Source organism: Lutra lutra, chromosome 5, assembly GCF_902655055.1.
Source record: "Lutra lutra chromosome 5, mLutLut1.2, whole genome shotgun sequence".
NCBI lineage: Eukaryota > Metazoa > Chordata > Mammalia > Carnivora > Mustelidae > Lutra > Lutra lutra.
Window position 1 is genome coordinate 56,317,214 of NC_062282.1, and position 25,926 is coordinate 56,343,139.

Sequence of the window (25,926 nt, forward strand, 5' to 3'; positions counted from 1 at the left end):
AAACAAAATCTCATTAGTATTGTTTTTCAGAACTTTATTGCCCTAAAGTGTATCTCAATATAAATCCTTAAGAAGAGTCAATACTATTTTTTTAAGTAAAAAAATTATGGAAGGGAAATTGCATCAACTGATATTTTAAAAATTTGACAACATAACTCTAATTAATCAGACAGAATAAATACTCAAGAAACATATGAATGTAGTGCATGATTTTAATTCCCTCATGAAAACTTCTTATATAAAGAATGTTGAAAAATGTATATTTATTTTATTTGTCAGGGAGGAAATCTCGTAATCTTTTTTCTTATACTCTATTACTAGGGCTACCTTACAAGTACCATAGACTGGGTAGTTTAAACAACAAAATTTTGTTTCTTCACAGTTTTAGAGGCTAGAAGTCCACAATCAAAGAGTCAACTGTGTTGGTTTCATGAGTCCTCTCTCCTTAGTATGCAGATGGCTGTCTTCCGTCACATGGTCCTCTTATAAAGACACCAGTCATGTTGGATTAGGGCCACCAATGTGACCTCATTTTAACTTAATTACAGTTTTTAATGCCCTATTTCCAGATACAGCCGCATTCTAGGGATAAGGACATTGGCATATGAATTGGAGGTGCAGAAGATTCAATTCAGGCTCATGACATATATCATGAAAGAAAATAAAACAAAATTTAAGATATAGAGTAAATTATGAAAAAATGAATAATAAACCATTAAATAACCAGGAACAAAATATCAGCAAATTTGAATACCATCCTGAAATAAAGCCTTACAAGTATAAACTAACAGGCAAAAAACATAAGTGAAAATATTTAAATACACAGTTATATGAAAAATTGTATTTCTGGACATCAAACTGACAGGCTAGAACAGCAAAACTGGTAAAAATAGTTTTAACACAAATTTTGGCATTTTTATCTGTGAGATAAAGACTTGAGAAAAAGATCACAGTCTACAGAGAAAATATTGGACAAAAAGAGAGAATAAGAATTTATAAGTCAAGAAAAGAAAATGACAAACACATTTGGATAAATTTTTTAACTTCACTAATAACCAAAGAAATGAAATTTGAGGGGCGCCTGGGTGGCTCAGTGGGTTAAGCCGCTGCCTTTGGCTCAGGTCATGATCTCAGGGTCCTGGGATCGAGTCCCGCATCGGGCTCTCTGCTCAGCGAGAAGCCTGCTTCCTCCTCTCTCTCTCTCTCTGCCTGCCTCTCCGTCTACTTGTGATCTCTCTCTGTCAAATAAATAAAATCTTTAAAAAAAAAAATTTGAAACAACTTTTGGGGACATTTTAAACTACTAATTTGGGAAAGATTTTATTTTTGAAATATTTAAATATAGAAATATTTTAATATACTTTCCAATAATGGCAGATGTGTGAGAATATAAACATCATTATGTATCATTAATGGAATATGAATTTATGCAATATTTTGAGGTCAGTTTATACATATATAATGAAAGTTTTAGGATTTTTCAAATGTTTCTACCTAGCAATTTAATTTTACGTATGGATCCTAAAATAATGAGATAAACACATGTATCCATATACTGTGCTGCTTGCTCCTCTAGAGACATAGAGGTCTATGTACTAATAACTATCCTTTGGTTGTGGAATTATAAATTATTTTAATCTATTATATGCTTTAATGTACTTCCCAAATGAAGTACAGTGCATTTTGCAATAGTAAAATGATGTTATCTGGAAACTTGGAAATTGAGAGAATTAGATTACTTGAAACTGAGATTTAGAAATTCTTTATGGAGGATATGGCATTTGTTTTTGAGTGAAGTTTATAATGATTAAGCAGCAAAGCAATGGAGGCAAAGGACATAGAATGAGTTTTGTGGGACATAGTTAATACTTTTTTTTTTTCAAGCATATGACAGAATTTAGAAGAGCCCAATCAGAATCGTTGGTTGGGATAAAAGTATAGAACTGACTAAGACAAGCAGTGCAGAGAAGCAGGTCAAATTAAAAAGCTGTTGTAGCAGTTCCATTGGAAGGAATGGGAGCAATATAGAAAAAATGAATAAATATTGCAGAGAGTTGGAATCTGCATGGTATGGATGTAGAACAAAGGATGAAGCCAAAGTTGAATATACCAAGTTTTAGGAACTGAGACGCAACATATGCAGATGTAAGGGAAAAGAAGTGATAACATCCATTGACCCACATCCACATTAGGAGCTGTGCTTCAGGCCCTCATACATCACACCACAGTGTTTTCTTGTTGTTGTTCATATTGTATAAATGCTCAGAGTCACAGCTAAGTAACTAGAAGATTATTCAAATCCAAGTCTTTTGATTTTATACATGATACATATCTATGTACTTTATGATTTAGAGATAAAATAATACGAAATAATTTTGATTTATTTCAGTCAGAATATGTTTTATCCCTTCCTCCATTTTTATGCATGTTACTTTAAAAATTGTGTTTTAAAATGTAGAGATCAAAGTTCAAGGGCATTCCTGAAGTTTTAGATGTTTTAAACCATCCAGTTCTTAACTGTGTCCTTGCAGTATAGATCATCTGGCCTGTTTTTGTCTTTTCGCTTCTACATGATAAATGCAGAGCAGAATGCTAATATCCTTAGGCAAGGTCTTATTTTAAAAATGTATATAAGAATTTGTTGCTGATAGAAGGTTTTGATGAAGATAGGAAAGAGAATTGACAGAGCAGATACAATATATCATATAGGACTAATGACATCAAATGGGCCACTTTATTAACCTTGCTGTTTTGTCTTTGAACTACTGTTGGTTCCTAAAAGAATAATGTTCATGTAATTATTATTATATGTGAAAATAATCTGGAACATATTCTAAAACTCTTTTTTTTTCTTATACATAGAGAACTGTAGTATAAAAGCTAGTTGACTATTAACAGACCCAATATTTTTCCTTTGATTTAAAAAAGAGGTACACAGCCTAAAAATTATGTTTTAGTAATACTATAATTGCCCATTACAAAGAATTACAACAACAACAAAATAACACAAAAGCCAAGTTCATCTTAGTAATTGGGATATAAAGTTGAAGGTTGCATGTTCACTTTAAAGTTGAATAGTGTTACTGGAATAAAGAAAAAAGGCACTTCTACAACACCCCATTTCAAGTGACTTTTTCATATGATAATGTCTCCAAGTCCCTATTATTAATGTTTTGCAAAGGACAAAAGGCAATGGAGTTCTGACAATATAAAAAAATTAATATAATATGAACCACATTAACAACTGTAATAATAAAAATGATAATGATAATTTTAAACAAATTACCGAGCTAAACATTGCCTTTCTTGTGATTCATATGGTATGTACAAATGGCTGAATAGGACTCTATCTAGAAGTTAACCAACATTTGTCATGAAAATTTTTTTTTATAAAAAAATTATTATAAAAATTTAGGGAAATGTTCAAGCCTATATAAAAGTAGAGATAGTAGTGTAATGTCCCCAGTATGTACTTTAGTCAGTTATTTTTTAAATTTTTTATAAACATATATTTTTATACCCAGGGGTACAGGTCTGTGAATCGCCAGTTTACACACTTCACAGCACTCACCATAGCACATACCCTCCCCAATGTCCATTACCCCACCCCCCTCTCCCATACCCCCTACCCCCAGCAACCTTCAGATTGTTTTGTGAAATTAAGAGTCACTTATGGTTTGTCTCCCTCCCACTCCTATCTTGTTTCATTTGTTCTTCTCCTACCCCCTTAACCCCCCATGTTGCATCTCCACTTCCTAATATCAGGGAGTTCACATGATAGTTGTCTTTCTCTGATTGACTTATTTCGCTAAGCATGATACCCTCTAGTTCCATCCACGTCATCGCAAATGGCAAGATTTCATTTCTTTTGATGGCTGCATAGTATTCCATTGTGTATATATACCACTTCTTCTTTATCCATTCATCTGTTGATGGACATCTAGGTTCTTTCCATAGTTTGGCTATGGTGGACATTGCTGCTATAAACATTCTGGTGCACGTGCCCCTTTGAATCACTACATTTGAATCTTTAGGGTAAATACCCAGTAGTGCAATTGCTGGGTCATAGGGTAGTTCTATTTTCAACATTTTGAGGAACCTCCATGCTGTTTTCCAGAGTGGTTGCACCAGCTTGCATTCCCACCAACAGTGTAGGAGGGTTCCCCTTTCTCCGCATCGTCGCCAGCATCTGTCATTTCCTGACTTGTTAATTTTAGCCATTCTGACTGGTGTGAGGTGATATCTCATGGTGGTTTTGATTTGTATTTCCCTGATGCCGAGTGATATGGAGCACTTTTTCATGTGTCTGTAAGCCATCTGGATGTCTTCTTTGCAGAAATGTTTGTTCATGTCTTCTGCCCATTTCTTGATTGGATTATTTGTTCTTTGGGTGTTGAGTTTGCTAAGTTCTTTATAGATTTTGGACACTAGCCCTTTATCTGATATGTCATTTCCAAATATCTTCTCCCATTCTGTCAGTTGTCTTTTGGTTTTGTTAACTGTTTCCTTTGCTGTGCAAAAGCTTTTGATCTTGATAAAATCCCAATAGTTCATTTTTGCTCTTGCTTCCCTTGCCTTTGGCGATGTTCCCAGGAAGATGTTGCTGCAGATGAGGTCAAAGAGGTTACTGCCTGTGTTCTCCTCAAGGATTTTGATGGATTCCTTTCTCACATTGAGGTCCTTCATCCATTTTGAGTCTATTTTCGTGTATGGTGTAAGGAAATGGTCCAATTTCATTTTTCTGCATGTGGCTGTCCGATTTTCCCAACACCATTTGTTGAAGAGGCTGTCTTTTTTCCATTGGACATTCTTTCCTGCTTTGTCGAAGATTAGTTGACCATAGAGTTGAGGGTCTATTTCTGGGCTCTCTATTCTGTTCCATTGATCTATGTGTCTGTTTTTGTGCCAGTACCATGCTGTCTTGATGATGACAGCTTTGTAATAGAGTTTGAAGTCTGGAATTGTGATGCCACCAACTTTGGCTTTCTTTTTCAATATTCCTTTGGCTATTCAAGGTCTTTTCTGGTTCCACATAAATTTTAGGATTATTTGTTCCATTTCTTTGAAAAAAATGGATGGGATTTTGATAGGGATTTCATTAAATGTGTAGATTACTTTAGGTAGCATAGACATTTTCACAATATTTATTCTTCCAATCCAGGAGATGGAACATTTTTCCATTTCTTTGTGTCTTCCTCAATTTCTTTCATGAGTACTTTATAGTTTTCTGAGTATAGATTCTTAGTCTCTTTGGTTAGGTTTATTCCTAGGGATCTTATAGTTTTGGGTGCAATTGTAAAAGGGATGGACTCCTTAATTTCTCTTTCTTCTGTCTTGTTGTTGGTGTAGAGAAATGCAACTGATTTCTGTGCATTGATTTTATATCCTGACACTTTGCTGACTTCCTGTACAAGTTCTAGCAGTTTTGGAGTGGAGTCTTTTGGGTTTTCCACATATAGTATCATATCATCTGCGAAGAGTGATAGTTTGACTTCTTCTTTGCCGATTTGGATGCCTTTAATTTCCTTTTGTTGTCTGATTGCTGAGGCTAGGACTTCTAGTACTATGTTGAATAGCAGTGGTGATAACGGACATCCCTGTCGTGTTCCTTACCTTAGCGGAAAAGCTTTCAGTTTTTCTCCATTGAGAATGATATTTGCCGTGGGTTTTTCATAGATGGCTTTGATAATATTGAGGTATGTGCCCTCTATCCCTACACTTTGAAGAGTTTTGATCAGGAAGGGATGCTGTACTTTGTCAAATGCTTTTTCAGCATCTATGGAGAGTATCATATGGTTCTTGCTCTTTCTTTTATTAATGTGTTGTATCACATTGATTGATTTGCGGATGTTGAACCAACCTTGCAGCCCTGGAATAAATCCCACTTGATCGTGGTGAATAATCCTTTTAATGTACTGTTGAATCCTACTGGCTAGTATTTTAGTGAGAATTTTCACATCTGTGTTCATCAAGGATATTGGTCTGTAGTTCTCTTTTTTGTTGGGATCCTTGTCTGGTTTTGGGATCAAGGTGATGCTGGCCTCATAAAATGAGTTTAGAAGTTCTCCTTCCATTTCTATTTTTTGAAACAGTTTCAGGAGAATAGGAATTAGTTCTTCTTTAAATGTTTGGTAGAATTCCCCCGGGAAGCCATCTGGCCCTGGGCTTGTGTTTGTTTGGAGATTTTTGATGACTGTTTCAATATCCTTACTGCTTATGGGTGTGTTGAGGCTTTCTGTTTCTTCCTGGTTCAGTTGTGGTAGTTTATATGTCTCTAGGAATGCATCCATTTCTTCCAGATTGTCAAATTTGTTGGCGTAGAGTTGCTCATAGTATGTTTTTATAATTGTCTGTATTTTTTTGGTGTTAGTTGTGATCTCTCCTCTTTCATTCATGATTTTATTTATTTGGGTCCTTTCTCTTTTCTTTTTGATAAATTTGGGCAAGAGTTTATCAATCTTATTAATTCTTTTTTTTTAAAGATTTTATTTATTTACTTGTCAGAGAGAGAGAGTGAGCACACACACAAGCAGGCACAGTGCAGGCAGAGGCTGAGAGAGAAGCAGGCTCCCTGTGGAGCAAGGATTCGGGACTCGATCCCAGGACCCTAGGATCATGGCCTGAGCTGAAGGCAGTCGCTTAACCAACTGAGCCACCCAAGCATCCCAAATCTTATTAATTCTTTCAAAGACCAGCTCCTAGTTTCGTTGATTTGCTCTATTGTTTTTTTGGTTTCTATTTCATTGATTTCTGCTCTGATCTTTATAATTTCTCTTCTTCTGCTGGGTTTAGGGTTTCTTTCTTGTTCTTTCTCCAGCTCCTTTAGGTGTAGGGTTAGGTTGTGTACTTGAGACCTTTCTTGTTTCTTGAGAAAGGCTTGCACCGCTATATATTTTCCTCTCAGGACTGCCTTTGCTGTGTCCCACAGACTTTGAACCATTGTGTTTTCATCATCATTTGTTTCCATGAATTTTTTCAATTCTTCTTTAATTTCCTGGTTGACCCATTCATTCTTTAGAAGGATGTTGTTTAGTCTCCATGTATTTGGGTTCTTTCCAAATTTCCTCTTGTTATTGAGTTCTAGCTTCAGAGCACTGTGGTCTGAAAATATGCAGGGAATGATCCCAATCTTTTGATACCCATTGAGACCTGATTTAGGACCAAGGATATGATCTATTCTGGAGAATGTTCCATGTGCACTAGAGAAGAATGTGTATTCTGCTGCTTTGGGATGAAATGTTCTGAATATATTTGTGATGTCCATCTGGTCCAGTGTGTCATTTAAGGCCTTTATCTCCTTGTTGATCTTTTGCTTGGTTGATCTGTCCATTTCAGTGAGGGGAGTGTTAAAGTCCCCTAATATTATTGTATTATTGTTGATGTGTTTCTTTGATTTTGTTATTAATTGGTTTATATAGTTGGCTGCTCCCACATTAGGGGCATAGATATTTAACTGTTAGATCTTCTTGTTGGTCAGATCCTTTGAGTATGATATAGTGTCCTTCCTCATCTCTTATTATAGTCTTTGGCTTAAAATCTAATTGATCTGATATAAGGATTGCCACCCCTGCTTTCTTCTGATGTCCATTAGCATGGTAAATTGTTTTCCACCCCCTCACTTTAAATCTGGAGGTGTCTTTGGATCTAAAATGAGTTTCTTGTAGGCAACATATAGATGGGTTTGTTTTTTTATCCATTCTGATACCCTGTGTCTTTTGATTGGGGCATTTAGCCCATTAACATTCAGGGTAAGTATTGAGAGATATGGATTTAGTGCCATTGTATTGCCTGTAAGGTGACTGTTACTGTATATTGTTTCTGTTCCTTTCTGATCTATTACTTTTAGGCTCTCTCTTTACTTAGAGGACCCCTTTCAATATTTCCTGTAGAGCTGGTTTGGTGTTTGCAAATTCTTTCAGTTTTTGTTTGCCCTGGAAGCTATTTATCTCTCCTTCTATTTTCAATGATAGCCTAGCTGGATATAGTATTCTTGGCTGCATGTTTTTCTCATTTAGTGCTCTGAATATATCATGCCAGCTCTTTCTGGCCTGCCAGGTCTCTGTGGATAAGTCTGCTGCCAATCTAATATTTTAAATTAGATGTATGTTACAGACTTCTTTTCCCGGGCTGCTTTCGGGATTTTCTCTTTGTCACTAAGACTTGTAAATTTTACTATTAGGTGACAGGGTGTGGACCTATTCTTTTTGATTTTGAGGGGGGGGGGTTCTCTGCACCTCATGGATTTTGATGCTTGTTCCCTTTGCTATATTAGGGAAATTCCCTCCAATAATTCTCTCCAATATACCTTCTGCTCCCCTCTCTCTTCTTTTTCTGGAATCCCAATTATTCTAATGTTGTTTCATCTTATGGTGTCACTTATCTCTCAAATTCTCCCCTCATGGTCCAGTAGCTGTTTGTCCCTCTTTTGCTCAGCTTCTTTATTCTCTGTCATTTGGGCTTCTATATTGCTAATTCTTTCTTCTGCCTCATTTATCCTAGCAGTGAGAGCCTCCATTTTTTATTGCACCTCATTAATAGCTTTTTTTATTTCAACTTGGTTAGATTTTCGTTCTTTTATTTCTCCAGAAAGGGCTTTTACATCTCCCGAGAGGGTTCTCTAATATCTTCCATGCCTTTTTCGAGCCCGGCTAGAACCTTGAGAATCGTCATTCTGAACTCTAGATCTGACATATTACCAATGTCTGTATTGATTAGGTCCCTAGCCTTTGGTACTGTCTCTTGTTCATTTTTTTTTTTTTTTTTTGTGGTGAATTTTTCTGCCTTGTAATTTTGTCCAGATAAGAGTATAAGAAGGAGCAAGTAAAATACTAAAAAGGTGGCAAAGACCCCAGGAATATATGCTTTAACCAAATCCGAAGAGATCCCAAATCGTGAGGGGGGAAGAAAGGGGATAAAAAGAGGTTCAGAAAAAAAAGAAACAATCAAAAAGAGAAAATGAATAAAGAAAAAATATAAAAAAGAAAAAATATATATATATTAGATAAACTAGTTAAAAAACGTTAAAAAAGAAAAGGGTAAAAGTTAAAAAAATTAGCAGAAGAAGAGAAAAAAATTGAAAAAGAAAAAAAATTAAATTAACTGCAAGGCTAAAGAATCATGGGGAGAAAGCCATGAGTTCCGTTCTTTGCTTGCTCCTCCTCTGGAATTCCGGTGCTCTTCTTGGTATTGAACCTAACTCCTTGGTGGGTGAACTTGGTCCTGGCTGGATTTCTTGTTGATCTTCTGGGGGAGGGGCCTTATTTGTAGTGATTCTCAAGTGTCTTTGCCCCAGGTGGAATTGCACCGTCCTTACCAGGGGCCGGGCTGAATAATCAGTTCAGGTTTGCTTTCAGGAGCTTTTGTCCCCTGAATGCTTTCCGTAGAGTTCCGGAGGATGGGAATGAAAATGGCAGCCTCCCAGTCTCTGGCCTGGAGATGCCAAGAGCTCAGAGCCCCACTCTTCAGTGCGCCCTCAGAGAATAGCGCCCAATTACTCCCATCTCCCTGGCCTCCGGCCGCGCTCTGAGCTCACCGAGCCTATGACCGGTTCAAGGTAATCCTGAGCTGAGATCTCACTCCTCAGCTCTGTCTCTGTATCCGGGTCCCCGTTCTAATACCTGCAAGCTCTGCGACACTCAGACAACCCCGATCCTTCTGTGACCCTGTGGGACCTGAGGCTACGCTGACCCCGTGTGGGCTTCACCCCGGTTTAGCCTCTGGAGCAGTGTCCCTCAGCGGAACAGACATTTAAAAGTCCTGATTTTGTGTTCTGTTGCTCCGCCGCTTGCCAGGAGCCGGCCCCTCCCCACTGCCGTCTATCTTCCTGTCGCTTTGGATTCACTTCTCCACCAGCCCTACCTTTCAGAAAGTGGTTGATTTTCTGTTTCTAGAATTGCTGTTCTTCTTCTCTTCAATCTCCCGTTGGATTTGTAGGTGTTTGCAATCTTTAGATAAGCTGTCTAGCTGATCTCCTACTACCTGAAGTAGTCTCAGTCTGCTACTTCTCTGCCATCTTGACTCCTCCCCTGTCATGAAAATTTACCCTATTTCTTTCATGATATGCTTTTTGGGCTTTGGGAAATAACACCTAAAAGGAGAGAAAACAAACAAAAACTTCAATAACAAAAAATACCTGGTCCTTATTTGGGATCTTTCCTTTGAAATGGAGCTTTGCAAAATTAGTTGTAATATTTTTCCTTTTCAGAAATTTAAAAAATATGTAACTAAAGGTAATCAGTCACTAAGACTGTGGGTGTGATTTCCAAAGTCCTCGTAGTTTCAGATTCTCCCTTTTTTTCTTCTTGAAAAGGAGGGAGGGAGACAGAGAAGAGGCAGAGGGATATGAAGAGAGAAAATCTCAGGTAGGCTCCATGCCCAGTGTGAGCCCAAAGTGGGGCTAGGTCTCACAAACCTGAGATCATGACCTGACATCAACAGTTGGACTCGTAGCCAACTGAGCCACCCAGGCACGACCTCCATTTATAAACTATAAGTAAAACAAAATTGAAACTGGGAAAATTTTAACTTAGATACATTTCAAAGTTTAAATTTGTCCAATTTATTCTCTCTGAGATACAACATAATGCAGTCTTATAAAGGTATTTGAAATCAGCTTTGTCTGGGTTTGTTACTCAGGTCCCATTAATTACTTGACATATAAAGTTTCCCCTTTTAATTAATTTCTCAGTCTTAACTTCTTTATGTATAAAGTGGTACTGTTAGTATCCACATTGCAGAGTTGTTATGAGGATTAAATGAGATATTGTGTATACAAGTCTAGTCTTTATAAGAGTCCATTAAATGGCAGTTTTTATTGTACCTATTAATTTGATAAAACAGAGAAAGCTCTATGGAAGATAATTTGTGATTCATCTGATTTTTGAATTTTAATTTAGTGGTTTTTTTTTTATTTTATTTTTTTAGAGAGATAGAGCAAGTGCACAAGAGGGAGGAGCAGGGGGAGAGAGAGAGAGAATGTCAAGAAGAAGCCATGCTCAGTGCGTAGCCCAATGTGGGGCTCAATCTCATGACCCTGAGATCACTATCTGACCTGAAACCAAAAATTGGCCACTTAAGCAACTGTGTCACCAGGTGTCCCTCTCTTAGTTTTATCCAGTTCTGTTGTATCCTGTGAATTACAGATATCTCTATTTTTAGTGATATGAGCTTTCCTTTTGCATTGGCTGTTTTCCTTAACTCATAACCTGATTCATGGACCATATAATTGGGTATATCAAAATATAAAGATATCCTTTGTCCTGTCAACAACACTTGAGTTTATAAGAAATCACTTGTGTAGGAAAAGGTGTTAGTTGAAGCTTTTGGGGGGCAAAAATCAGAAACATCTGAAAAGTCTGTTATAAAAAAGCTGGTTACATAAATTATGGTACTTACATATAATAATAGATAACCATAAAAAAGGACAGAGAAGCTCATTATGTATTGGCAGGGAATAATCTTCCAGATGTAATGCTTTAGGAAAACAAATGAAGATGCTAAGATGTGCAAAGGTGTAATCAATTATCATTCTGTAAAGAGGAAATATATGTATATGACATACACATATGTGTATGTGTTTTAAATGCATATGTGTGTGTATTCACATGTATAAGTATAAAAGAAAGAAGAGAACTGCCAGGGTATTCAAGTAACTGACAATACTAGATGCCTGAGGCAGGAAAACTGGTTGGCTGGTGGCAAGGTTTGGAGGGAGACTATCATTATATACACTTTTATGCTTAAATTTGGAGCCATATGCCAGTATTCTCTATTCAAACAAATGAGATGTTTTAAATTCTTTAAAAATGAGCTTCAGTAAAAATAATCACAGGATCATCACTTCATGCCCCAGTTTTTCTTTATGAATTTACATTAAAATCTTAAAGAATTTGAGAATATGGTAGAAATGCTGCCAGCTATTCTGATACTCTTTAGGTCTATAGAGGACACACACAACACACACATACACATAGATGCACACATGCATGCGTGTACGCACACACACAAATGTAAAGACCATAAAAGCTTTTTTTCCTGAATGACATATTTCAGGCTGATGTGAATTTAAATTGGCACAGGTAGGATTCACATTTGGGAAAAATAAACTAAGGTCATACTAGAGAACTGTTTATTCTTTGGAAGCAGAAAATTCTGCGTTTGAATGCCAGCTTTCCTATTTATAAGCCACATGGCTTTGTGCAAGTTACTTACCTATCAGAACTTCAATTTCCTTATCTGTAAAACAGAAATACTTTTCTTGTAGCATGAACCACGGTAAAATATCTAGCCAAATGCTCATCATAAGCCTTTCATAAGTGAAACTCTTTATTTTGTATTATTTTAAGGCCTTTTCCCCCTTCTAATACATACCAGTCCTCACTGAGCAAATGGTAGGTGTAGAGTTAAGCTCCGATGAGATATAGCTTTATTTACTCCCTCTAAAAATATTCCAAAATATTTCCAAGATTTTGGGTTAACAGGAAGAAAAAATATTTAACACATTCACCATGACTTTGGGAGTAACAGACCTGTCACACTTGTCACAATCGTGCTAACGCACTGAGCACAATTTTCAATGCAAGCTATTTTTCCAGATCACTCTGGGAATATAGTCCTGAATAACTTTACCTAAAAGGGTAGAATCAGGCTGGCTTTGTTAAATTTGTAAGTAGGAAAGTTTTCTCTTTTGGTATTTCCCACCCTCACTTCTATATTCTACAAGTCTCTACCTCTCTTCAAAGAATTCCCTTCTGAACAATAGGTCAAACATTTACAGGTGGCTGGTTTTGTTTTCTGGCTTTTGGAGTCTGAATGTTATGAACTTGGGTAGAGCTCATTAAAGCTTCCTTTCTGCCTTTCATTATAAAAAGCCCAAGTGACAGTACTTGAAAAACAGCCTCTGGCTAAATATTATTGAAATCCAAAGGCTAGTAAGTGAAGAATCATTTGCTGGTCGAATCTATATTAATCTAACTTGTTATATTGTCTTAACAACATTCTCAAGGGTGTTTTTTTTCGCTACTGAAAAGATTCATTTCAATAAAACAAACATACTCTATCTACTTAAATTAGTGTACTTATGCTAAGCCAATTTCATAATTGTTCTAGAGAAAATAATCTCTCAGTAGTCCATCTTGACCAGACCGTTGTTTATCACACAGAATAGTAGAGTCTATTTATCTCTGAATATTTCTTGATTTAAAAACCACAGCCTTTCCATTAATTAGCAATGACTTGGTGTCAGAGGTGACAATGATTTAATATGGGTCAAAATCGCATTACATTAAAGTAGATTATAATAAAATCCCCCAGTTACAGGAAACTACTTAAATTCCACTTAAATTCAGGCTGTTATCATTTGTTATAACCAAAATCCAATAATAGCCAAGAAGTTCTTTTGAATCTGATGAACTGTATTACAAATCATTGGCAATGATCACAGAATTGGCACCATGGACTCTTTGGTTAGTGAAAGCATGAGCCATTTTGTCTCCCCATGTGCCCTTTAAAATACCTTAATTTCAACCTATTTAGCCTCTTTCTCATTCTTCATGTCCCAGCTTAAATCATACCTTTTTGAACTTCCTGATTATACTTACACATGCCTTTCCCTCATGTTCTCTTAACATCTGGAACTTCTCCTCTCTGTCCCTCACTACAGGAAAAATTAAATATATTTTATGAAAATATTTCAGTCTGTCCCTCCTAAGTTCTTTGAAGGAGGAACTGACTCAGCATTTTGTCCTGAATTCTCTAAGAAAACATATCCATGTGAATCTTATTTAGAACCAAAGTCTTTCAAAAAAAAAAAAAAAAACAAAACAAAACCAAACAAACCAAAAAAAAAACTTTTTTTTTTTTTTAATAGAAGATTGAGGGTGCCTGGGTGGCTCAGTGGTTTAAGCTTCTGCCTTTGGCTCAGGTCATGATCTCAGGGTCCTGGAATCAAGCCCCTCATTGGGCTCTCTGCTCAGCAGGGAGCCTGCATCCCCCCCCCCCACACGCCTCACCTCTCTCTGCCTGCCTCTCTGCCTACTTGTGATCTCTGTCAAATAAATAAATAAAATCTTTTTTTTAAAAAGCTATTAAAATAAATAAATAGAAGATTAAATAATCTTTTTCTTGGTGTCGGTCACACTGAAGGAATGAGACTGACTGGGCCTGTTTTCAAGGTAACTCCATTCTCAAGTTCAAAAAGAAAAGACACCTAATATGTGGTTTTCTAACCTATTATTATCTTTATGATTTCTACTTCTGGCAAGGAAAGATTCTGTGATTTTTTTCTTTTCTTCTTGTGGGTCTGACATACTGAGTTTTCTACTCAGTCTCATGATCCACTATGATCACAGCTTAAAGCTGAACTTCATAAAAAATACACAAAATAATGAAATATTAAGTTGAGAAAGAGCTATTCATACATCCACATATTTATCCATCCACCCACCCATCTAGATATCTATCCATCCATTTATTCACTCATTGAATGAAAATTTAATGATAATCTAATTATATATAAAAACAACATAATAAAAAAAAACAACATAATAAGTGGTCAAAAAACTGATAAAAACTAGTAGATGAAAGATAAACTATGTACAAATAAAGTGAAGTAGAGTGCTATGGTGTTATAATAGAAGTCTGTACTGTGTGGAGCATGCCCAAGAGATGCGGTTATGTCTACATGGAAGATTAGCAAATGATTCAGACTAAACTATGGGTGGATATAGACTAGTTCAAAGAGAGGATAATGGCATTCTGGGAAAAGAAAACAGTGTATTCAAAGGCAGTAAGTCACTCAAGGAATCATCAGTTCAGAGTTCAAATTAAAGGAGAGATTGAGTAAGAAAAGAGAAGATTGGAGTTGCTTAGAGAAAAGATGATGGTGGTGATGATGATGACGATGATGATTTAGTAAGTAATTCTGAATTATCCTATAGGTCATGGATAGTCTGTTGAAAGTTTTAAGTAGCTTTAAATATAAATACATTTAATATAAATGTAAAGGAATATAAATTTGGGACAAGTGTGGTGAATCATTGGAAAATGGGAAACTGGAAAGCAGGAATATAAAGTAGATTATCACCACTGCAGTTAAGTGACCTGGCTTAAGGACAGATCAGAAGAGGCAGATGACTGAAATTTGAAGTAAGTAGGATTAATAGGATGTGGGTAGACCTGTTAAGTTTTTATCTTGGTCAACACAGAATCTGTGCCATTCATTAAGATAAAGAGTGTGGAAGGAGAAGTGCTTTTGGAAGAACAATATATTGAATTTAATTTCGAACATGCTGCATTTCAGGTACCTCTGGAGACATTGATTTCAAACTCCCAGCCCCCACAGGAAACTCCCTTTCAGCAGTCTATTAGGTGATACATATCCAGATATCTGCCATATCCTGTTTGTCTGTTCTTTGGGTTTATTTGTTTTGCTAATTAATTCTGTACTCCATGTATCTTACCAGCTTGGCTTGGCTCAGAGAAGTTCCCTTGTCGTGTTGTCTTATGTTAAAGGCATTTTTCCATCAGGCATGGAAAACATCCTCATAGATTTAAACATGACATCAAAAGATCAAAACATTTTTTAACAATTTCCCAAGGGATTTTCCCTAAGGAGCCATATATTATAGGGCCTAGGAGGGGGACATGTAACAATGAAAGTGATTATTTTAGAAAGATATCTTTGCCAGTGGGACTGGAAAAGTTTGAACAGAAGAGTCTTCAATCAGAAGTCTACTGAAATAATATAGACATGAAGTAGCTCAGGGATTGGGGGTGACAGGAATAGAGGAAAAGGAATAAACTCAGAGGTATGTAAGAAGAAAGAAACAACAGTATATGTTGCCAAATTGGATATAAAGATAAAGCATAAAACCTCCTATGACTTTCATAATTTATAATTTTTTTTAAAACATGGAATCACTTTATAGATTATTGAGATGTGTTCTTAGCAGCAGATTGTGCATTACAGTATTGTGTTTGTATGCATATTTGTAAGTGTGCAGCTTGCACATGTGTGTGCTGGGCATGCAGTGCATGTAAACTTTAAAAGAAAAAGAAGGTAATATGCATTTGCTTATCCCAAAATCTGGATGAATGAGCTCATCTTTCATTTAGTTTGCATTTTTTAATCTTCAGGGACACGTTTTTATAATAAGAAAAATTAAAAAGGTCTCAGCATTTCTGGTGGGTTTAATTTGGTATAAAGGAATAAATTGCCAGCTTCTGCAGATTTCATATGCTCTCTATATTTATCACAAAAGATATCACCATCTTGTTTGTTATTCCAACTTATATCTTTTTGTCCCTAGTGTATCTTCCCTGTCTTGTGCTGGCAGACAAGAACAGATTGAAAGGAACTCTCTTTGGCAGACCACAATGTTGCATTTCAGTGATTTCCATGTTACTCCGATAAACAACAACTACGACAAGGCAATAATCCTAATGTGGGCATGACTATGAGATTCTGTTCAAAACATTTTTAAAGTCATCTTTTGGGTGAAAAATAAGGATAATCATATCTCATTCAAAGCAGGATTTATAGTTTAAAATACTCATCCATTAGTTACCTTGTGAACTTGAGGATTTTATTTTTCTCCAGAAACATTTCTGGAAAATTAAATGCTAAAATTTAGAGACCCTAATTGCATCCCTTTCAGAATTTATTTCATGGAGTCCTTTACAAAGTTCTGATTATGTAATAGGATTATATTTTGTACCAAGTAAAATTTTTCTGTTATATGGGAATCATGACCAAAAAAATGTAGTCTAACCTTGTGAAAGTCCAGAAATAAGGCAGAAAAGTGGTTTCTGATATCCACCAGTCCATGCATTCTCCTCATCTCCATCCAAGTCACTGAACTGCTGCTCCAGAGTGCTAAGGTCAAAGGAAAATAAACTTTGAGTCAAGTGTAAGATTGAAGTTTTAATGATGATGACACTGCTTTCTATAATAGATAAACACTGAAATATGAGTGTCAACTCAACAGATATTTTCTTGCTTTCATAATATTCTGTTGGCATGGGATGGATGTAGAGAGGATGGACAATTCCAGCTACCATTCAGGAAACAAGGCTGGCTCTGCCATCTATACTGCTTAACATCCACGATCACAATAATCATTGATACTGGCTGACTTTAAGGATTCTGCATGGGTATTTTTAAAGGGCTTTTGCTGTAAGTGGAACATATCAGTTCCATTGATCAGAAATGTGAAATTCATTCACACTTAACTGCAAGGAAAGCTGAAATGTTTATTCTACCCATGAGCCTAGAGACACAGTGAATGGGTTTCATGAAGAAGTAATTAGCCTATACTACAAAGACTCATTCTTCAATATTAGAATAAGATCATTCTCATAAGTTCAGTTGGATGAACTTGATGAAGATTTATAGAATTGGGACCAAAGGACAAAAAGAAATGAAATTCTAGCAAGAAAATGGACTTTAATATGGGAAATTAAGAGGTAATTATTGGAAGAGGTAAAATCATTTCATGTTTATATCCCTTGTTGAGACTCCTTTAAAAATCAGTATTTCTCAATTATGTTTTATTATTTTTTTACTTCATTAGGCATTTTCATTCACACATGAAAAATTTGCCTTCCTTAAATAAATCAAATATAGATTATATGGCAATCCGGAAGTTGTGTAGGAGAACCAAAGAATCTGCAGATGATTTTTCCCCCTTTATTCTTCTCTCTAGTAGGTAAATAGTATGAAAGTCTAATTAATTACTCAATACGATCAGGTGAATTTGGTCTGATAGCAATTTTAGTAAGCTTTAATTCATGAGTAGAGTATCTGTAATTTTTCAAACATGTCCCTCAAAGACTTTTGATTAAGAGGCTTTCAGTTCTTTGTTTCTTTAGCTCTGAAAGATGGGAGATAATTCAATTTTCCTTTTTAAAGGTTTTGAATCAAACTCCTTAGCCTCTGCTTAATGTGGTTTATATTTTGGAATATATTGTAAAGGAGATCTAGTCTTAGGCAGACATCTTTCTAGCAGGACTTTGTCTCCTGAAGTATCATGATAAAGGTGGAGATTTCTTTCTACCATTTAGAAGTGTCTGTAGAAGCCCCCTAACTTCCCTTGTTTCTTCAGAACTCAAGTTTTAATTAGGGAAAACTGACCATGTTTTGAGGGCTTTTTTAAATCTGTTATACCTGCCCACCAGACCAAGAGTTCTTAGTTGGTTTTTATTTCTCTTAGTTTAGTTATACTGCCCAGCCCAAGTCTAATCTGCGGCTTGTAACTAGAATTAGCAAAGGTCCACAACCATTGTCAGCCTTCCTACCAAGGGTTCTTTCTTTCTTTCAAAACTTTAGTTCACTAAGTTTTTGTTTTTCCTCAGCAATATTGTGTATTTTAAAATATGACTATAAATTATCCAGTTATCTTTCTGATTCTTACAGTGGAAATGTTAGCCTGTTATCTTCTAGCCAGGAAGACAAATCTTAAATGATCACTGTTTTGAAGTGCATTATTTCATTTTCTTGATCTTCAGTTGTCAATTGGCCAAGAACAGTATTTCAATTTAGTTTTCAAGAAGTTTACTTTTGCCTAGATACAATTTGTTTCTTTAAGCCATATAGAAACATAAGGGGTTTTTTTGGGGGGAGGGATACTTTTAATATTTTGTTCTGTCATACCCAGATAATATATTACATTTTGTGTAAAATTTAATTTCTACAAAGACTTTACTCATTTTATTATCCTTTGTGAGAGTTATATGAAGTTTTGGAGGAAAGAAAGTCCATGAAAAGAACAGAGAAAATGCCCAGTGAAAAGAGGCCTGGTGACATCGACTTTAAATGTGCAATTGTTCTGATGCCAGATTTCTTTCCAAGCACTGCCAATTGGCAGACACAGAAATCCTCACCTCCTCCCAGTGTTAAACTCAGCAGTCAAAAACTAGATGTAGTGGGAAGTGTTGATTTAACACCAGGAAAGAAACATGGTCTGATGCTAGCTTTAGTAAACATTTCAAAGAAGGTTTTTAAGAGTGTTAACTTAAAAGGCAGACAGAAGGACAGAGAATAAGAACTGAGGAGCAAAGATGAGGGAATTGTAGGAGTGTGAGGGGTAGCTTCCTGATAGAGATGAAGAATGAGGCTTGGAATAATCTAGAGTAAAACTGCATTTAAGTAATGTTTATATTAGATTGGGTCAAATGAGGTTACCTGGGTATCCACATAAATGTGTATAAATACACATATATCTGCATAAATGTTTGCTTGATGGTAATTAGGTAAACACAGATGTGTGTGTGTGTGTGTGTGTGTGTGTGTGTGTGTGAGATACATATTTAGATGTATCCAAAGAGCTATTCCTGGGTCTAGAAAGGTTTTTGTTCTTTCTCTAATTCTTAGAAATATAGAGAAGGCCATGCTTAATTCCCTTGAAATTTGACTTCTCTGTCCACTGTTCTATTTGTTTCCCTAAAAAACATATTGCATCAGACACTTTGATGAATACAGATACTTTGATGAATTTGGTAATGTAAATATTAATATACCAAAGATCTTGCCTTGAATGAACTCTTAGTTTGTTAAGAGAGAAAGATATATGAAGAGATAATTAATATACAGTGTATTAACTACAACAACAGGCTTAAGTTAAATAGAACCAAAGAGTAGTGAGTTTTGAAATCAACTGAATTAAGTATAAGAATGCTTCAAAGAGGGGCGCCTGGGTGGTTCAGTGGGTTAAGCCGCTGCCTTCGGCTCAGGTCATGATCTCAGGGTTCTGGGATCGAGTCCCACATCGGGCTCTCTGCTCAGTAAGAAGCCTGCTTCCCTCTCTCTCTCTCTGCCTGCCTCTCTGTCTACTTGTGATCTCTCTCTGTCAAATAAATAAATAAAATCTTTAAAAAAAAAAGAATGCTTCAAAGAGGAGGTGATATCCAGATTATTGTTGAAATGTAAAAATATGATTTGTTTGTCCATGGTCCTTCCCTTCATTCTTTCTGAAAACACTTCTAGTATATGTAAATATTTAATATTTTGCTCATAAATATATGAGAAACTGATGGCATGGTACACGAGTCACATTTTTACCTTCACATTATAATTATAATGGAAAAATGGAAGCCTTTTATAGTATGTTTCATATCTGATCATGTGAACCACACACTTTTTTCTTGTTCGAAATTGTGTTAATTTTGAGTCTTTCTATACTTACTATTTTTCAGAAAGTTTGGTGTATTCTGAAAAGTTTTGAGGAGAGTTTTAGTAAAATAGCTTGAACTAATAGAGTGATATGTTAAAAAAAATGTAAAATCTATATCCTTTTCAGTCATAACAAACCAGAAAATGAGATTTATTTCCATTTATCTAATTGCACATTTTTCTTACATTCATTCTCTAAGTATGTTGTTGCTTGGGAATTTTATTATTATATAAGCATTTTCTAATTGTTAGTGCTGAGTAGAGAAATATATTGGCTTTTCAATATATTGATTATATATCTAGATTCCTCAATGAAAACTCTTATTATTAGAAATGTTTTATCTAGGGGCACCTGGGTGGCTCACTCTGTTAACTGTTTGCCTTCAGCTTAGGTCATCATCTCAGGGTCCTGGGATAGAGCCCCTGTATTGGGCTCTCTGCTCAGCAAGGAGTCTTCTTGTTTCTCTCCTGCCGCCCCTCCCCACTGCTTATACTCTATCCCTCTCTCCTTCTCTCTCGCTCCCCCTCTCAATAAAGAAATAAAAATTGTCAAAAAAGAAATGTTTTATGTATAATTTTCTCTAAATATCTATAGAAGTGACCATGAATTATTATCTGTGAATAATGGCAATTTCATTTCTTTGTTTTGATCCTTATACCTATTTTATTTTTCATACTTTATTCCAGACCAATGTTGAATATGAATACAGACAGTGATATCATTGTCTTATTAGATCTTAAGGACACTAATTCTAACCTTTCATTATTGTATAAGGTGTTTGCTGCAGCTTTATAATAGATACCCTTTACTAATTTTAATGTAGTTGCTCTATTTCTGATTTGTATCTAGGAATTATGTTCCGTCTTAAATGATTAACATTTAACAATGTATTTCTTTCCTTGTTTGTTTTTTACATACATGGTGCTAATTATTGATCTTTTCCATGAGCACATCTTTCCATCTACACATGAGTATAATATGAAGCAATTCTGTATCTCTTAACTCTAATCTCTAAATGAGGAGGAAATGCCTATGGTGAACTTAAATCATGATATACAACATTCCAAGGTTAGCAAACATTGGCCAGGAGTTGAATGCTTTACTTGAATTGAACTCACAGTATGAGAAGTTTTAAACTTTATAATAAATTTACTAACTAACAATATAATATTTATTTTTGTGGCAATAAGGAACAACAATTTTAATAGAAGAAAATATAAAATTTTATTCTGTTATTTGTGCCACATAAAGTCACTGGGATTTGAAATTTAAGTAGGTATATTTTACTGTAGATTTTATTTAAGTCCTTACCATTTCAGTCCTCACCATCCAGTGATGGTTGAATATCAAAATCAGTGCTCCTAGGATTCAGAGGAATTTTTTTATCCCCACTCAAAGCAGCCTTTCACAAACCAAAGAGCAGGAGTTTTTCCTCCTATAGAATTTGTCTTGTAATTTTTTAGAACCTTTTTAGTTGAAGTTGGACTCCTTGGAAGGAGGCTTTAGCCCCTTAGTAGATTCCATGTCAGGGTTCAAATGTGACCTTTTGCAATTTGGAATAACGCTGTGAATAGAATTCCACCTGATCATTTAGTGAAAACATCTTTACAATATTCTCCCTTGCTACTGTCTTCATACCTTTAAACACCTACATTTCAGAAGGACTGAGGTTTTGTTGAGAATCACTTGGAGTGATAAAAAATACAAAATATATATAAACATAAAATGTAAGAGATCTGTATAAAATAACTGCTTACAACACCTTGCAATCACTGGAACTAAAAACTGGAACTAAAACCCACCACCCATTATTTGTTACAATAAAGCATATTTGCTAAAAGTGTACACCACAATTGGTTGTAGATATCTCTAAACTTTATCTCAGAGAGTTGCTGGAAAGATCAAAAGAACAGCAGTGGCATAATCTATTTACAAAAATCTCTTGAAGGTTTAGGTCATTTAGTTTAGTAGCGTGGTACGTTACTCCAGAATCCAAGCTCCTTGGGCACAGCAGTCTCGTCTATCTTTTTTCATTGTTGCACTATCCTTAGTATCAAAAACAGTGCCCAGCACGTGAGAGGACCTCAGTAAATATTTGCTGAAAAATGAAGTAATACATCAAAGAACTATATTCTTCTTTTATTTACATTACCTACTAGATTATAAGTCTACTTAGAGTTTATGTGATGCTTATTATCTTATTTGTTTGATACATTCACCAATAGTATAAACATAGATTTTTTTTCCAGATTGCAACCACAATAATTGGGTACCGTCTATGGGATAGTTTCTGTAGGTAAGCACTTAAACTTACATTATCACTTTAATCCTCACCATGCTATACTAAGTACTATGGTTGTCACCATTTTATACAAAGTTGGGGTTAAGAGAACTTAAGCATTTAGCCTCAAATAGTGCAGTGAAAAAGCAACAGGGTCACTTGTTTCTCAGCTTCTGAAAACAGAACTCTTTAAGCTGTGCTTTGCCATATCCCCAAATCCTGATAATCTATTTACTGTCTTTCCTCAATGTCAGGGAAGATAATTAAGCTTCCTGAATTGAAAATGTTCATGGTGTTTTTCATATAGCAACATTTATTTTGGAATGCTTAGCTACTTTTAAAAGTATCCATGAAAGTTTGCCAATTACCAGGAAGATAACAGCATCAATAGCAAAATGCACTTTTAATTCTGAGGCATAAACTTTGTCTTCATATTCACTATAGGCAGAGACCTGGAAAAAGATATAAATTTCCATTTAAAGATTATTGTCTCTAAATTCATCTTTTATGCATCCCTACATTTCATTATTCATGTCTCAACTGTAAAATTGTAGGCAGTTTAGGAAAGTGATGAAGATGATTTTGAGATAAAAGACATAATTCACTGAAAGTAATATAGCAAAGGGTCAGGAATTGGACATAAGAGTAGAATGACAATACTCTTTTATTTCATTATATCATTTACTGCTGGCAAAAACTTGGTGATTAATTAAGAACGTGGTCTTTTTCATCTTGAGAAGATCACACAACCTCAAATCCATCCTTACATGTGATAGAGCATGTGCTTTGCCTTTCCGCTCTTTCGGATCGCAATTTCTTTTATGGAATTTCTGTTGAGCAATCACTGAACTCTGATATTTTATTCTCTTTTTAAATCAAAATTTTAATTCTGGGCAGGAGGCTGTTCTTGGCAAGGAGAGGAAGGAGGCATCCCTTAGTTGTCACGGCCTTTTTCTGAGGGTTCTAATTGACAAGGGAACTCTTTACAGGTGACTGAAGGAGTTCCCTTTGTACAGGAAATCTGTAATATCTCTGTCACTTTCTGCATGCAGATGACAAGCTTCTGCCAGCTTCAGAGCTTCATTTTCTCCAGCTTCAGGGACTTTTGTGATTTTCATCCATTCAAATTGGTCCAAGCCAGTGAACTATTCCCATCTCCAGCATTTCTTCAGCCAGACCAATCTGCCCTTATCACAACAGAGGTGCTGGAAGCTTTGTGAATTACAAGCTGTTTCTCATGTTTATTGATGGACTGATATTTGGGAAAGGACTAAGGAAAAAAAAATGTTTTTACTGTTCAGCTCATTTCTATTGCAACTGAATCACCCCTCCCAAGTACTCTCTTCCACACAGAGCTCAGTTTCTGAGGGTGAAGCCTTTGGGAGAGGGACCTGCAGTAATTGAATTGGATTAGACAAGCCAGCACAACAAAGTTACATTCCATGAGGTATTTACAGTATCAAGTAGATGAATTGTAATTATTTAAGGATTAGTGCAAGCTTGAGTTGAGGTCCATTCTGAATACTCTTCACTGTGTATAAACAAAAGCAAAAATTAGTAATATAGGTTGTTTAAGCTTCTTTTTAACTTTAATAGATTTCTGTGATAGCTGTGTGAACTTGGAAAACTGCTGCCATAGTGAGCAAACTCACTCATTGTTTTTCAATAACAAGTTAGGCCAAGCTAAGCCCCCAAGTCTAGAGAGAGATCTTAATGAAGGCTACTTTCTTTACTGTAATTTACTGGGACAGCACTTTGCTGTATGCCAGGGGCAAAGGGAATTGAGCCCCCCCTTTTTTTTTTTGTAAATAAAGCTTTTATTTTAGAAGAATTTTAGATTTATGGAAAAGTTGAAAAGATGGTACAGAGATTCCCTACACACCCTGCGTATAATTCCCCCAATTTAAGCATAGCATACCACTTTGGTATATTTGTTACAATTAATAGACAAATACTGATATCTTAATGTTAACTAAACTCCACACATTATTCAGAATTTCATCTTTTTCTAATGTCCTGTGTCTGTTCCAGGGCCTTATAGAGGATACTCCATTTAGTCACCATGTCTCAGGCTCCTTTTGACTCTGATAGTTGTTCATACTTTTCTTGTTCCTTTTTTTTTTTAATTTATTTTTATTATCTTGTCAGTTTTAAAGAGTACTGCTAAGTATTTTACAGAATGTCCCTGAATTTGAGTTTGGCTGATATTTTTCCTATGGTTAGAATGGGGTTATGGGTTATTAGGAGGAAGACCAGAGAGGTAAGAGTGCCATTCTCAGTACAACAGACTAGAATAGAATATTGGAAGCATTTTATTAACCTGACTTATTACTGGTGATGCTAACTTTGTCCACCTAGCTAAGGTAGTCTTTGCAAGGATTGTTCACAGCAGAATTCCTATTTTACTTTCCCTTTTCCTACACTTTATTCATTTTAAGCAAATCACTAATCATAGCCCACAGTTAAGGGATGGAGATTCCTACTCCATTTTCTTGACTGGAGATTATCTAAATACATTAGAATCCTTCTACACTGGAAATTTGTCTCTTCCCTCAATTTATTGATTGATTTGATTATTTATTGGCTGATACATATATATATATATATATATATATATATATATATATATATATTTACTACTATGTTACTTATTTTGTTGTAGCCTTGCCATTGAGAATTCTTTCATTTAGCTTCTGTGTTTTTTGACAAATGCTCCTGTTATTAATATTTCTTATTGTTTGTTTTATCCTTTGATTACTTTCTAACACTAATGGATGCTCCAGGCCCATATTGTATATTCCTGATCCAGATTTAGAATCAGCCATTTCTTTGAGAATCTAGATTCCTCTTATTGGAGAATGATATTAGATACAAAGAGCTGGGCACCATGTCCCCATTGTTACTGGGGTATCATTTCTTCTAAGGCTTCTCAGTGGACAAAGCCCCTTTATATGGGTATAAATATGTATCAGTAAGTATTAAGTGGAACCTGAGTTCATGCTAATATCTCTGATTCTAAATCAGTATCACATGGTCCATCTTGGTTTATTCTAGCCTTCCCCCTTATTTATCGGTAACCTCCCACTCCAATAGTGAGAAATCTGGCTTCCACCAGCTGCCATCCATTTACATATTTTTCAACCGTGGTGTGCATTTTATAGCACTTTTAAAATTGTTAACTCATATTCTCATGAAAACAACTTTATCAACTAGAGTATAGCATTTATATATAGCTCCTTTGTCTTTAGTCTTACTGTGTTCATTTATTTCCACAATTACTTAAATCAGCATTGTTTTCTCTCCACTCCCTTCACTAAGATTATGGCATATATTTTTAATACAGCTAAATTCTTTTGCTACAATCTGCATTCAATAGTGTCATCTCTCTCTTTTAGTTAACTTTCTTTCTTTCTTTCTCTTCCTTTCTTCCTTCATTTCATACAGTAAACTTAGTTTGGTATACTTCAGTGGGTAATG